Here is a 13,560-nt window from a genome sequence, read left to right on the forward strand (position 1 = left end):
CTGAGAGACAGAACACATGCAAGTGTAAAGAGTGCCCTCTCTGATGGTTCACCATGTGTACACACAGGTGCAGCATTCAGACCCCTGCCTGGTGGCCAGTATAAATCAAAGTATGATCTGGTGGCTGACCATGTGGCCCATCGCCTCAACAGCTCTGCCCAGAGAGCAACATCTATCACAGGACAGTGAAATGACAGACAGAATCACCACTGTGAGGACTGGTGTGACTCAGGAGGCACTCACCAGCTCCTGTCAGGTTTTCACCGCAGCAGTCAGTCCTGGCTACAGGCTCTCCACCGCTACCTTCCACTCCTCTCCTGTACCTTCCCTCTGGAGAGTTGATGGGGCTGAAAAGGAGAAGAGATGCTGTATACGAGTGCCACAGTCAGCAGGAAGGGAAGACGCTCCCCGGGCCAGAGCAGGGCCAGTGCTAAGGCCTGCGCTAAAGCCTAAACAATATGTATGTTCGCACATGATCAGCTGAGCCCTCTGCCTCCCACCTGCTCCATTTGAGAACATTGGCATCAGCAGCGTGGTTACACAGGCCTCACCTATGGTGGCTTCAATCCTTTGGCAAGCTATTTTGCTCACTGCGCTGCTGTAGGGGGTGAAGGGATAAAAGCAGGGCAGGAGCAGAGGAAAGGCTGACTTGGAGGCCATTTCCCAGCCTCAGTGCTGCTGTGCTTGGCGTGCTGAAAGGGAGAAGCAGCGCAGAGCTGTGACTCACCCTGCGCTCCAGGCCTTGCAGCCAGCCCCAGCCTCCACGTTTTGGCTGCAACTCGGCGGTGCCTGTCACCTGCACGAGGAGCTGGGGCACCCTCCGCACCAGCAGTGTGTCATTACGGATGATGGAGTAAACAGCAATCCAACCTGAAACCAGCTTGGCCAGCACCTGTTCCAGAAACCAAATCTAGGAAAGAGGCATGGGTCCACGGTATATTTGTTTGGCCTGGTAACTAGCACCAGGCACAGGAGCAGATGCGCGTAGTGGAATTCCCCCATCCACTAGCATTATGGGACATTCCCATTACTGTTCTCATAATTACTGTTAATCATTACTATTACTGAAGTGATCAAAAAAATAAAAAGCTGTCAGGGTCAGGCCTTTATTGCATTGGCTGTTGTCACGCAGAGGTGATGAGCCAGCCTGCCCCAGGGGACCTATAAACATGGGTGACAATTTATCACCACACTCACATTTCTAAATAGGACACTGTGGTCCACAGTGAAGATCCCCTGCACCTCCAGCAGGGATAAGCTGTGGCACTCCCTCAGCTCGCATCAGCTCGGGGCCAGGCTCTTCACACCATGCTCCCTGTCTGCCAAGGTGCAGCTAGAAAGGAAAGACTTTGATCAGGAATACTTTGGGCCGCAACACTCAACATGATGTTCCCATTCTGTGTTTTCTCTGTCCAGGCCCATCCTGCTATAAAATTCCATATTCTTTGATCTCCAGTGAATTCAGTACCACCACATCCCGAGAGCCAACCATGAATCACATGGTATGCGGAAACCTCTGGGGTTTCATTTGGGAATGACCAAGACTATGTGAAATCATCTTCTAGTCACCTTCTCCTCCCACCCATGGTCTGAACATCACCTCAGGTATCCAAGCCTCCCCAGACATCTAGGTTCCTAGGTCAAGGACTGAAGAAATGGATTAGCCAGCTTAGCCACACACCAGGTACCAAAAGGGATGCCCAAGGAAAGATCTGGGCCTCTGTGGGGCCAAGAAGGGCAGAGATGGCTCCAGCACAGGCAGACACCATCTGGATGTCCTGGGGGAGAGGTGCCAGCAGCCGGGACACTTCCACAGATAACTCCTCCACATGTTATCTCCACATCCACCCCCCCATCCTCATTCCTGCAGCTTGATGTTATTTAAGAGATGCAGATTTCCTTCATGACACTCGGAGCGCCTGCGTGTAAATCAAGTGGGACAGGACAAAGGCCAGGGCTGGGTTTAATTAGATTGGCATCAGCTATTAAATTAAGAACAATACTAAGCTAGGGTCGGCAGTTCTTGACCAATGCTGCTGCAGCCAGAATCTTTATCCTTCATACATGACAAAAGGGGCTGGGGATAAGGTCAGGTAGCCAAAGCTGCCAAACACAAGTTAGGTCTCTGAGTCTAGCTAAATTCCTAAATAAGGATAGTGCCTCCAGAGGACTTTCAAAAAGAATAGGAATCCCTGAAAACTACCTTTTTTTGAGAGCCCAAAGAGAGGCTGCCCATTAGATGCTCAGGATGAGACACTTTTGGCCACTGACTTGCGGCATGCCTACAGCAGAGGTCACCCCTTCATACCTAACACACTGGTGTTCCAGCTCCACACCCAGATTAATCTACCCTGCCCAAACCAAGCACACAGGCAACCTGCCATCAACCAAAAACACATTAAGTTCACGCAGAAGATGGCCTGTCTGAGGTGAAACATGTCAGAATTCGTGCAGAACATGGCCCTGCTCTTGTCTGTCCATCCCGGCTCCTCAACCCTTCCCCCTGTTTTGTTCTTGTAACATTCTCGTTCGTGAACCAGGAGACAAATTTCCAGGAAGGGTGACTATGTGCAAAGCAAATTCCCATCTTTCCAAATCAACTACTTTAAAGGGCACATGGGTTAACTAAACTAAGAAAGAGGTCTCACTTCAAGTTTCTCTCCCCTCTCTCCTAGAGCATTCTTATGCAACGTGGTCCTGTGTGCATCTGACAATTCACAGCAGCTTTGATGACCACATCACATCTCATCAGAGCTGCTGGCCCCCTGCATTGCAAATGTTGGAATTGTCATTTACGTAGATCCAAATAACATCCTTTGGGCAATGGCCTTCAACTGTTTACATGGTTTTCATAAACAGGATATTAACAACTTGCAAATATCCTGTTGGAAGTCCCTCGACTGTACTCGCACGCTCACAATGGACCAGTTCGATGCATGCCCATCTGCAGTAAGTCTCTCTACTCCAACTTCACTGGAAACATTGAACAACTGTCACTGACCACAACAGTTGCCTCTAATTGTACGTACCAAGGCTTCTACTTCATAGCTTCTACAGATTGTTTGTAGGAGAACTGTAAATCGAAGAAATAAAACATTATTGTTGTCAGCATTTTCCATAAGCTTAGAACTTAGCTGTGTAATTCTCTTTCAGGCAGAGAAAGCAAATTACACCTCTCTCAATTCTTATTCCCACATCTCACCTACAGGTAGGGTTTAGTTTTTTTCCCCCTTCATATAAACTTCCACTCCAGCTGACTGAAGACAGTGACATGCATGTGTACACACAGACACAGAAAACCACAAGATTTTCTTGGGTGTTCCTTTGGTGTGGTGAAATTGGGTGTTTTGATGATCAATAATTAGCAAATTTCCTGCTACAAATCTAAAAATACCTTTCAAAGAGAAGACTTAAAACTAAAGTCTCATATTTTAGCAGTCCACCTCAGGACATATCCTCTCAGCAGAGTTAGAGATAAGCTGAAGTTCCCTCTAAGCTAAACACTGTATTAAAAGCAATGCACACCTACCCTGGCTGGCACATATTTAGCTGACTAGGGAGCTAGCACTGGGGGCTGGAGGAGTGGTCTTCACACAGAGGGAAGCTTCAGCTTGGAAGCAAAAAGAAGACAAAAAGGAAGAACCCTTGGTGTAGAAGAAGTAGAAGCACGAAGTTGTGTCACTCCTAATCCACATGGGAATAACCCACTACTGGTGCAAAGCAGAATGACAGTACGTCCTTAGCTTCAAAACAGGTGCCTCAAGGAACTGTAACTCCTACAGGGTACAACTGTATTAACATCAGGTCAGATGACAGTAAAGCACTCAAGAAATAATAGTTGACACAACCTTAAATACTGTTTGGGTAGGTAAAGGAGTCCTCATATATTGTTGCTGTCTCCAAACATGTTACATCTAAAAGAGATCTTGTCGCAGCTACCTGGTGCCCTTTGAAGTTTAGAGCTGTTTCTCACCAAACCCCGGGAGTCTATACATTACACAGATCCTAACACTGTCCCCATAGACTTTAATGCTTCTCTGAGTCAAGCTGGTTTCCCTCAGCTCCCATATCCCTATCTCTGTCATACCCTCGACCAGAAAACATACACAGCTGTCTCCCACACAGATACTCAGTCAAGCTGTGCATTACAGTAAAAGCTATCTGTCTGAGCCAGTCCAGTCTACTGTCCTCACTGAAGATGGTTCTGAAAGAGGGCATAGCTTATTATCCTGGCCTCTTTTGAAGGGCCATGACAGCCCCTCAGCTATGTCTCCATCCGCGAATTGTGGCTGTATTGTATTTCCCCAGCCCACTCTTCTAGTGGCATGTGTGATAGGTAGCAATCCTCATTGTCTGCTAGCCGGCCCCACTCTAAAACTGCCTCTTTCCCTTGCTCCCAGGTGGATGCTGCATTGATCATGTCCCAGCCACGTCTTCCTGTCACCAGCACATTTCCATTCTTTCCCATCTCCCAGTTCCAGTCCCCTACAGCCATCACCCTCATTTGCTGCTTTGCCTGATCACCATCCTGAACAGCAACTGGGCAGAACAGCAGCGCATAAAGCCAAGACTACATGGCACAAAACACACACCGGCATGTGGTGGCCTTGTAATGATTTCTCTTCCCAAGAGTCCTCAGGATACACCAGAACAAGGCACTGGACTTAGAATCATAGAATGGTTTGGGCTGGAAGGGATCTTAAAGATCATCTAGTTCCAAACTACTCCTGGGAGACTGAGATAAGCGTTCCTACGTTTCGTGACCTTCTCATTCTGCATCTCCTCCCCCTGCACACACACTCCCAGACTTTGGTAAAAAGGACATGAGTCATATGCTGTGTCACAAGCAAGAAAAAACTGGAACATGTCTCATTTCGGCCTCATTCTCACAATAATCTCAGTGGGGCCACTGTCACCAAAATCTTCTTAGGCAGGACCCCATTTTCTTTTCTCTTCCTATGCCGGTCTCTTGAGGGAAAAGAGAGGGCAGGAGATGCTGCTCCTGACACACTCTGAGCAGCCTTTACTCTGGCTGCAAGAGCTGCCCTGGCTGTACGAGCTGCCCTGGCTGTACCCATGTTGGGATACACACTGCTCTGGTGTCATTCCTGAAGCCATCACAAGTGGAAAACGCTGGGCCTGTTGTTCACACCTCAAACCTGTCACTACCACATCGGAACACAGACAACTGCATCTGGAAAAGGTGTTTGCTGTGAATGAAACCCTCATAAATTTTAATTTAAAACCATGAGGAAAAGGCAGTGGTGTGAAGTCCTGACACTACTTGTTCTAAGGTAAATGACTGCACTATGAACTTGGCTGGGCTTCAGATTGCTCTGCAGATAAAGCAGGAGGAAACTGTAACTTACACCCACTACAAGTGTATCTACAGCTAAGGAATGAGATAACTAAATGCCCTTGGGGAGATATGAGAGGCATTTAAAGCATAAAAATTGCTTACCTTTCCCTTACCAGGTAGGCAGATAAACACAAATGTCTCTGTTCAATAGTGCCTGAAAGTCTGATGCAAGCCCTCAAAAGCAAAGGAAATGAAGGCTTAGAGGCAACCATGGTGCAAGGAAGGGCAACCCCAGTGACAGAACATCCCCCAGCTGCTCAAAAAGCAGCAGCTCAGGAGAACGGTATGAATTGTCAAAGAGGATGGATGGGAGGGCAGAAGCCAGTGGATCCGTGCTGGACACAGAGGCTGGGGTGTTTCACAAGGGCATTCCCAGCTCACCAGGCACCACGCCGCATTCAGACTCTCAGTCACATGGCTGCTGGGATAGACACTGCTTACCACATGCTAAAGGAGGGTGGGAGCAATTTGCTTTACTGCTCTTGCCAAAAGCCTCTATTAGTGTATGTTATGAAAGCTCCAGAGAGGCAAAACATTCCTAAAACCACTTTATTAAAATTAGGAACACCCGAAACTCTCTTCCCCCCCCCCGCCCCAGCTGTTTATGGATGGCAAGGAGGCAAGCAGCAAAAGCAAAAGCAGAGAGAGAAGCCTTTGCTTTCCCTGCAGTGTGCTGGGCCAGGGGAGTCTCTGTATGAGTTCAGCTGCCTGCTTCCCCCACAACACATGCTGAAGGTGAGACTGGTTTTCCATCTACAGATGCAAAGTGATACTTAAGGACTAGGTATTGGTTTACCACCCTCTGCACCTGTTAAATACTTTAACCCCCATTGCATCCCTGTGGCTATTCTGATACTTCTCTGGTGGTAGTACCAAGGCACATGCAGTGTGTGCAACTCACCAAATGCACGTGCAGAGGTAAAGGCTTGGACCAGCATCTCCCATGATCCAGATCATGGAGCCTTCTCACAGGTGGCCTCCTCTGTGGCTGGTGAGTTGGAGTAGTGCCAGCAGCCTCCCTGACTCCTTACCCTGATACTGCAGCTCCAATCCACACTGTGGGAGAATGGGAATTAAAAGCTGAGCAAGGCAAGAGATTTAAGAATGGCAAAACTATCAGGTCATTATACTCAAACAAGGGAGCACTGTCCCTTGGGCCTATTAACTCTGCAAGTTGGGACATGTTAGATCCTGTGCATGGGGGTGTTCGCAGATCAACCCATGCTTTTGTCCCTTTGCTGCTTCACTGGCACAGGCCAAATCAACTTTTAGGTCATGTCTTGTGCCTGCAGTTTGAGACAAACCCTGTTTGAGCTCAAGCTCCTGAACTAGCAGCCCTCCTGAAGCAATGCAAGTTTATTTTGTATCACCGAATTCCTCATGATACATGGAAACCTTTGCTGGGATTTCTTTGGCGGCGACTTGCATTATATCATATTGAACTGTAACTTTGTATTATTTCGATTATCATTTTTGCATTCTGCATAGGGCCATATACCTGTGGGGGGGGGGAATTTAACCTACGGGAAGGACCAGACTACAGAGTATGAAGATTGTGGAGGCCCCGATCTGCATCTTTTTGCACAGAGACCTGCCACTGTGCCGCGGCAGAGCCCCCTCTCCAAACACTTATACAGGGCTCTGGGGGCACATGGATCCAACTCTCCCCACACAGCTGGAGCTGGGGTTTGCTGGTTTGGTTTTGGTTTTCCTCTAACTGAGTTCATTCAAGGGAAATGGGATGTTTTCTGCAGGGCTTTCTGTACATGTGATGATCTGCATCAACCCCAGTTCTATGTTAACAAAGATTATTTTTATGAGAAACAAAAGACAAACTTGCTGCTCAAACACCTGAAATCGAAGTTAGAGCCTCAGCTCTGCATCAGCACAAGGCATGGTATGCACATTAAAGTCGGTGATGTTCTATCATACACACAGGGCACCTTTGTCAACATTTGATTATCTATTTCCATGTCAACTAGACACTGATCACAGAAAATACATTTTGCATAGCAGGAATTCTGCATGTGGCAGCACACAGCTGAAATGCTGAAGGAAGCATGAGCATTGCTTTGTTACTTGCTCATTCTTAAATGTATTCAAAGGTTTTAAAGACAAAGGGATTTGGCTCATATCTTCATGTTTCTTTTCAATCCAGGTAGATACAACTAGGCGTACTGAAGGAGAGGAGCACTCTCACTTTAATTCACTTCAATTACGGAAAATCAGTCCTCAGGAGGTGGACATGAAGGACTGACGGATGGCTGATACAAAAACCTGGTGAAAATACACAAAGTCAAATTCCCACCACTGTCAGGTGTCACTTCAAAAGTCACTGCTCAAAGTGGACAACGTTAATTCGGGCTGCTCCAAAGCCTAACAAAGTTGATGGAAAAATGCCTGGGATTTCAACAGGCTTTAACCAAACTGTGCCCATATATAGTTAAGTGTCACCAAGTTTTCTTGTCCACCCAGGGTGAGGTTTTTTTTCCCTTCTAGTAATATGCAAAGTACACTTACAATTACGAGCTGCTGTTAGTGAATAGCACATTGGCTTGTATCTCTTACCTTACTCTTCTTACGTATCAGGGTACTTCTTGGTAAAGAAACCACCACAAACAAACGAGAACCTTTAAGAACCCCATGGCACTCACAAGACAAACACCTAAATGCCCAAGGACTCAGCTGGTGCAAGAAGCCCAAGTCTGCATCCGCTGAACTCAACAGATGTTTTACTGCAGCCTGCAGCAGGGCTGGAGTTAGGCCAGAGCTAATTGGGAAAATCCCAAATACCTGCTTTACGATAAATTCTCTTGAAAAGCTTACAGTGGAGGCATTCAATTCCAACATTTCACAAATACTCAATGGTTTAAAGCATAATCAAATGAACCCTCCTTAGAATGATCTTCAAACCCCCTTTAAAGACCTTCCAGGCTGCAGTTTTAATGCAGCACCTGAATTACAAGAGGGCACTGGAGAAGATTATAGGATACTCCACACAGGGGTATCCTCCCTCTGCCTAAATGAAATGAGGTGGCCAAACCAGTGCAAACATACCCTGACTAACAGGAGAGGAAAGCAAGGACAGGAGGCTCCATCTTTCCTCCCAATTCCGTGAGACCTCTTGCAGTTTTTTCTCAGCAGCGTGCAACTCAGCTCTTGCGAAAACTCAGAAATGGGGTTAAAATGCTCCTCTGCAGCTCTCCCCTGTGCCTTGTTAAGGGGAAGAGCCTCCACGCAAGAGTAAACCTACATGGTTTCCTTCTGCATCAAGGTACTCGCTCTTGGTGGGAAGACGGGACACCCACTTTGGGTAGGCCAGGAAGGTTGAACATGAAATGAACCATCCTGGACCAGAGGAAAGGGTCAGAGAGGAATGTGAGGGGCCACACAACTCTGCCCGCCTACCCCGAAACTCTTTACTGTTGCTTTGAGGTCATGGCCATTTCTGTGCAGGCCTCAGAGCACGTGTGTCTCAGTAAGGTCATGTTCTTCACCTGCGTCACTCCTCATTCTTCTTGGGAACAATCAGGAAGAAGCTCCTGGTGTTTCCTGGCTCCTGCACACATTTTTCACGCACAGGGGAGCACCTAGCCCATAGAGAACATTTTTTTGCTGCTGTAATCTTGATGAAAAAAGTAGTTAGTGATGGAGGAAGGAATTCAGGAGATGGCTGAGAAGTTCCCGAGGGCAAATTTTCAGATGTATTTGCACGAGAAGTTGTAAACGTGCCACCAAAAAAGTCAAGAGAAGTATTACCAAGGCAAGGGGAAAGAGCAAGAGAATATCCTGTCTTTCAGCCCCTTGGGAGTCCTGCTTGGGATTTCACGGTGCCGGTTCACTCCAGTGAACCCAGACAGCCTGAAAGGGCAGCTCCCAGAGTGGCAGCAAACACCGTAGAAGTCATCCATGGGCAGTGAGAGCTATAAATCTACTTCTAGCTGGAAAACAAGAAAAACCCCATGCTTTAACCTCCAGCTGTTGGACCCACACAGGTGCTCGTGCAAGTGATACCCTATTAGGAGGGCACACAGGCACAAGCACTGCTGGGACAGGGCTCACCATCTGCCGCCTTGGCCACCACAGCAAAGTCAGATGTGCCCTTGTTCAATCACATCCTTTACAGCATCAGCCCATCATAGAATAGTTTGGGTTGGAAAGGACCTTAAGATCATCTAGTTCCAACCCCCTGACATGGTCACACTAGACCATGTCGCCCAAGGCTCTGTCCAGCCTGGCCTTGAACACTGCCACAGATGCAGCATTCACTGCTTCTTTGGGCAACCTGTGCCAGTGCCTCACCACCCTCACGATAAAGAACTTCTTCCTTACATCTAACCTGAACTTCCCCTGTTTCAGTTTAAACCCATCACCCCTTGTCCTGTCACTACAGTCCCTGATGAAGAGTCCCTCTCCAGCATCCTTGTAGGCCCCCTTCAGATACTGGAATGCTGCTCTGAGGTCTCCACACAGCTTCTCTTCTCCAGGCTGAACAGCCCCAGCTTTCTCAGCCTCTCTTCATACAGGAGGTGCTCCAGCCCCTGATCGTCCTCGTGGCCTCCTCTGGATTTGCTCCAACAGCTCCGTGTCCTTCTTATGTTGAGGATACCAGAACTGCACACAGTGCTCCAAGCGGGGTCTCACGAGAGCAGAGTAGAGGGGCAGGATCACCTCCTTTCACTTACTTTCAACTACTGAAACAACAGTTCGCAACACAAGGGCCAAAGCCAGTTCCACTGCTGGTACCTGCATTCACATAATGGGGGTCCACAATCCAGCAGGGCAAGTTAGGAGCTGTTTTGGGTATATTAGCCAAGCTACACATGCTCACACAGGGGGTACAATGAGCTGTTCAGCTGTAAAAGCATATGCAGGAAACCAGCTCACAGCTGAAACAGAGGCCACTGCAGGGAGATACGCATCTTTTGTGACTTTCCACAGACCTTACTGTGCCATTCGTGGAACTAGTCAGCTGTCCCCAAACCCAGTTTTGGGTCTTGAACTTTGTTTTGCTTTTAAATCATTTGTCCTTTTTCTTTTGACTTGTTTTATAGGGTCAGGTTCCGAGTGACTGATTTTACAGGTTCATTAAGCACAGTGCGCTTTGTCAGTCTCAACTAGCCTCCACCTTGTTCACAAGCATACTGAAATTCACAGTTCTGCACCTCTGAGAATAAGGCAGCAACAGAAATTAGTAGAAACTCCTGTTTGAAGGTTTCACAGCCACACTCTGTTACAGCCACCAGGTAGCAAAGGATTTGCTCCTGTGTGTGGACCCAGGTCTGACCTCAAGTTGAACAGAAAGACTAGGCCCCATAGCCTAATCGCATGGAAATTGTGCATTTAATTGTTTCCCTTGCTGGATGACAAAAATAACAGTATAAAAACAGAGTGGCTATTCTTCTAGGCCTGCACTATCCATTGCTAAGGAAATCCTCAGCACTCACAGACCAACACTACTAACCTCAGTAAGGCTGCAGTCACTGAAAGCAGCCAAGGATGCTGTGTGCAAACACATACCTAAATCCTCTTCACTTGGCCAGGGTAGCCACAGTGTCCCACTCCAAAGTGAAGCTGCAGCATCTGCCTTCTCACCCTCACCAACAGCTCCTTTCCCACCCCTTCCCACATGTACAACAATGATAAATCCCAGCTTGCCAAGCTTTAGATTAAGCTGCCAAAGTCCACCAAACATTGTGCCAGAGCTACAAAGACTTGTACCAACAAACTAACACTTTAGATGCCAAGAGTTTCCAAAAGCCACAAACACAGACAAGGCCACTTAGAATCATAGCACCGTAGAATCAACCAGGTTGTAAAAGACCTTTAAGCTCATCAAGTCCAACTATTACCCCAGGAATGCCAAGGCCACCACTAAACCATGTCATTCAGGGCCTCGTCTACACAGTGTGTGAACACTTCCAGGGAAGGTGATTCCGCCAGCCTGTTCCAATGCCTGACCACCCTCTCGGTGAAGAAATTGTTCCTAATATCCAGTCTAAACCTCCCCTAGTGCAGCTTGAGGCTGTTACCTCTTGTCCTATCACTTGTTCCTCGGGAGAATAGACCGACCCCCATTTCACCACAACCTCCTTCCAGGTAGTTGCAGAGTGCGATAAGGTCCCCCTGAGCCTTCTCTTCTCCAGACTAAACCCCCCCAGGTCCCTCAGCTGTTCCTCATCAGACTTGTTCTCCGGGCCCTTCACCAGCTCCACTGCCCTTCTCCGGACCCAGTCCAGCACCTCAATATCTCTCTTGCAGTGAGAGGTCCACTTGGGGGCCCTCCTTGCGCTCCTCTTCCACAACAGCATCCCTCCATTAAACACACATGAACATGCTGTAGCCTAGAAAAGAGGGGAAAAGGCACAAAACTGTTAGCCAGATACCGTATGTTCTGGCTACAGGGCATGGCCTGTGACTCAAGGTGCCTCCTCGCTGTCCCTGCCTGCCTGCATCTCAGCCTGCCTCACCCACCCCGTGGCTGGCAAAGCAGGGATGCATCAAGGTGCTCGTGTCCTCCCTGTTACATAAAGCTGTCACAGAGACCTTCGAGGCCTGTATGTTGCCCCGCAACCTTTCAATTCTGCATTAGTATCTATTAAGCCAACTTCCTGGAACAGTGCTCAGAGTCAAATCTGCTGCCGGGCTCTACGGAGTCAATAAAACGTGGTTCATCATGGGATTTGCCATAACAATGGGACAAAACCAGACATAGGCTTACGTACAGAAATGATGTCAAACAAATTAGCTTTGCCCGAGTTAGTCAGACACTCTTGCAAAGCATGGCCCTGTACTCTCATGTCTCAACGCTGGTTGTGCTGTTTGTCAGACAGAAACATCTCTGCACACCAGCCTTGAGTGTGGAAGACAGAGGAAGGGTTCTTGCATTCCCACCCCCCAAAACAAAAAACAACCAAACCCTGAACAACCACCTGAAGAAAAATCAAAGAGCATAACCCATATCATAGAGCAACAATGACAAAGCTCTAACAACTCCATCCCTGGGTCACAAAGTGGCTCCTTGCCTTGAGAAGCTGAAAGTGATGGCAGATCAATGATGCCAACAGCAACAGCTACTCCAAAGCCTGGGCTTCCAGAAGCGGTTTAATTCTGAGGCAGCAGGTCTGGCACCCAAGTCTGGGCTCACAGACATGTCCTGCCTAGCCCATATTGGCCACCTCAGCCTGGCTCTCCATCAGCCCTCCTCTGATCAGCCAACGGCAGTGCCACTGCGCTGCATGGAGGTCAGTCATGACCAGGAAACACAGCTTGATGTTTGAGCATCATGTATTCAAATCACAGCAAACTGCGCTTTTGCTTATTAAAGGACAAAATACTGTTAAAGGAAACGCCACTAGGGAATCTTTGCAAGGAAACTTGTTTGCCAACATTCACCAGATAAATTCAACATGAAGTTTTCATTAAAAATTAGTGTTTAAGTGACTCAAGCCAGACATAGAATCAAAACCTTGTATTTTAATACCTCTGACCTTTGTGAGCTGGAAAACTAAGCTCAGAGCTACAGCTAAATTTCACAAGTGGCCTTAAATCCCCAATAAAGCAAAAAAGTCCCAAACCATCATATGGAAAACTCCCCCAAAAAGGCTATGCAAGACATGCCTTGACTCCCAGGTTCAGTTCATCTTGAACTGCTCCAGAGAATGAACATTTAAGCCAGTTTTTACCCTAATTTGTCTGTGAAATTTTCTCATTGTTTTTCTTTTGTTCTTTTTTTTTTTTGATAGAATTTTAATTGGACTCAAAAACCTAACTACTGGTTCAGACCAATACAACAGCCTCTATATCGTGACGTGAACTGGTGCTTCTACGTGGACTTGATAGCAGGACATGGACCATGACTAATCCTTAAAAATCAGTTACAGGGAAATCTGCCTGACGGACATCTCCTGAGCATTACACTTATTTTTGTGTGTCATTTACTGCTTACATTTTGTCTCCCTTTTCCATGTGAACATTTATCAATTTGAAGCCCCAGCAAGGTGGATAAAAAGATTTAGACTTTGGTGCTATCAATTTCTATCTGCAACTAACAAGATGCCCACTAAACCCATCAAACAGCACCTTGGCTCTTCCCAGGCCTTAGGCCTCAGGCCTCTGCTGCTTCCCTTAAATATAAAGGCAAAAGTTGGTCTGCAAACAGGAGAGAAGCACTCACCTAGATCATAGACAGGTAGACCAAA

The 13,560-nt window shown here is 47.4% G+C and overlaps 1 protein-coding gene across 1 annotated transcript in view; it reads right to left on the reverse strand.

The window, feature by feature from the left end:
• Positions 1-1,447: 1,447 nt before the first annotated feature.
• The window catches only part of LOC115604704 (probable bifunctional methylenetetrahydrofolate dehydrogenase/cyclohydrolase 2), a 59,688-nt gene continuing 47,575 nt past the window's right edge, over positions 1,448-13,560 (reverse strand). Inside the window, exons 9-10 of the transcript XR_003990385.1 lie at positions 6,261-6,439; positions 1,448-3,073 (exon numbers count right to left, since the gene is read on the reverse strand). The gene's annotated coding sequence lies outside the window, so the exon portion shown is untranslated. The remainder of the gene's footprint in view (positions 3,074-6,260; positions 6,440-13,560) is intronic.

Source organism: Strigops habroptila, chromosome 3 (assembly GCF_004027225.2).
Source record: "Strigops habroptila isolate Jane chromosome 3, bStrHab1.2.pri, whole genome shotgun sequence".
In the NCBI taxonomy this organism is placed as follows: Eukaryota; Metazoa; Chordata; class Aves; order Psittaciformes; family Psittacidae; genus Strigops; species Strigops habroptila.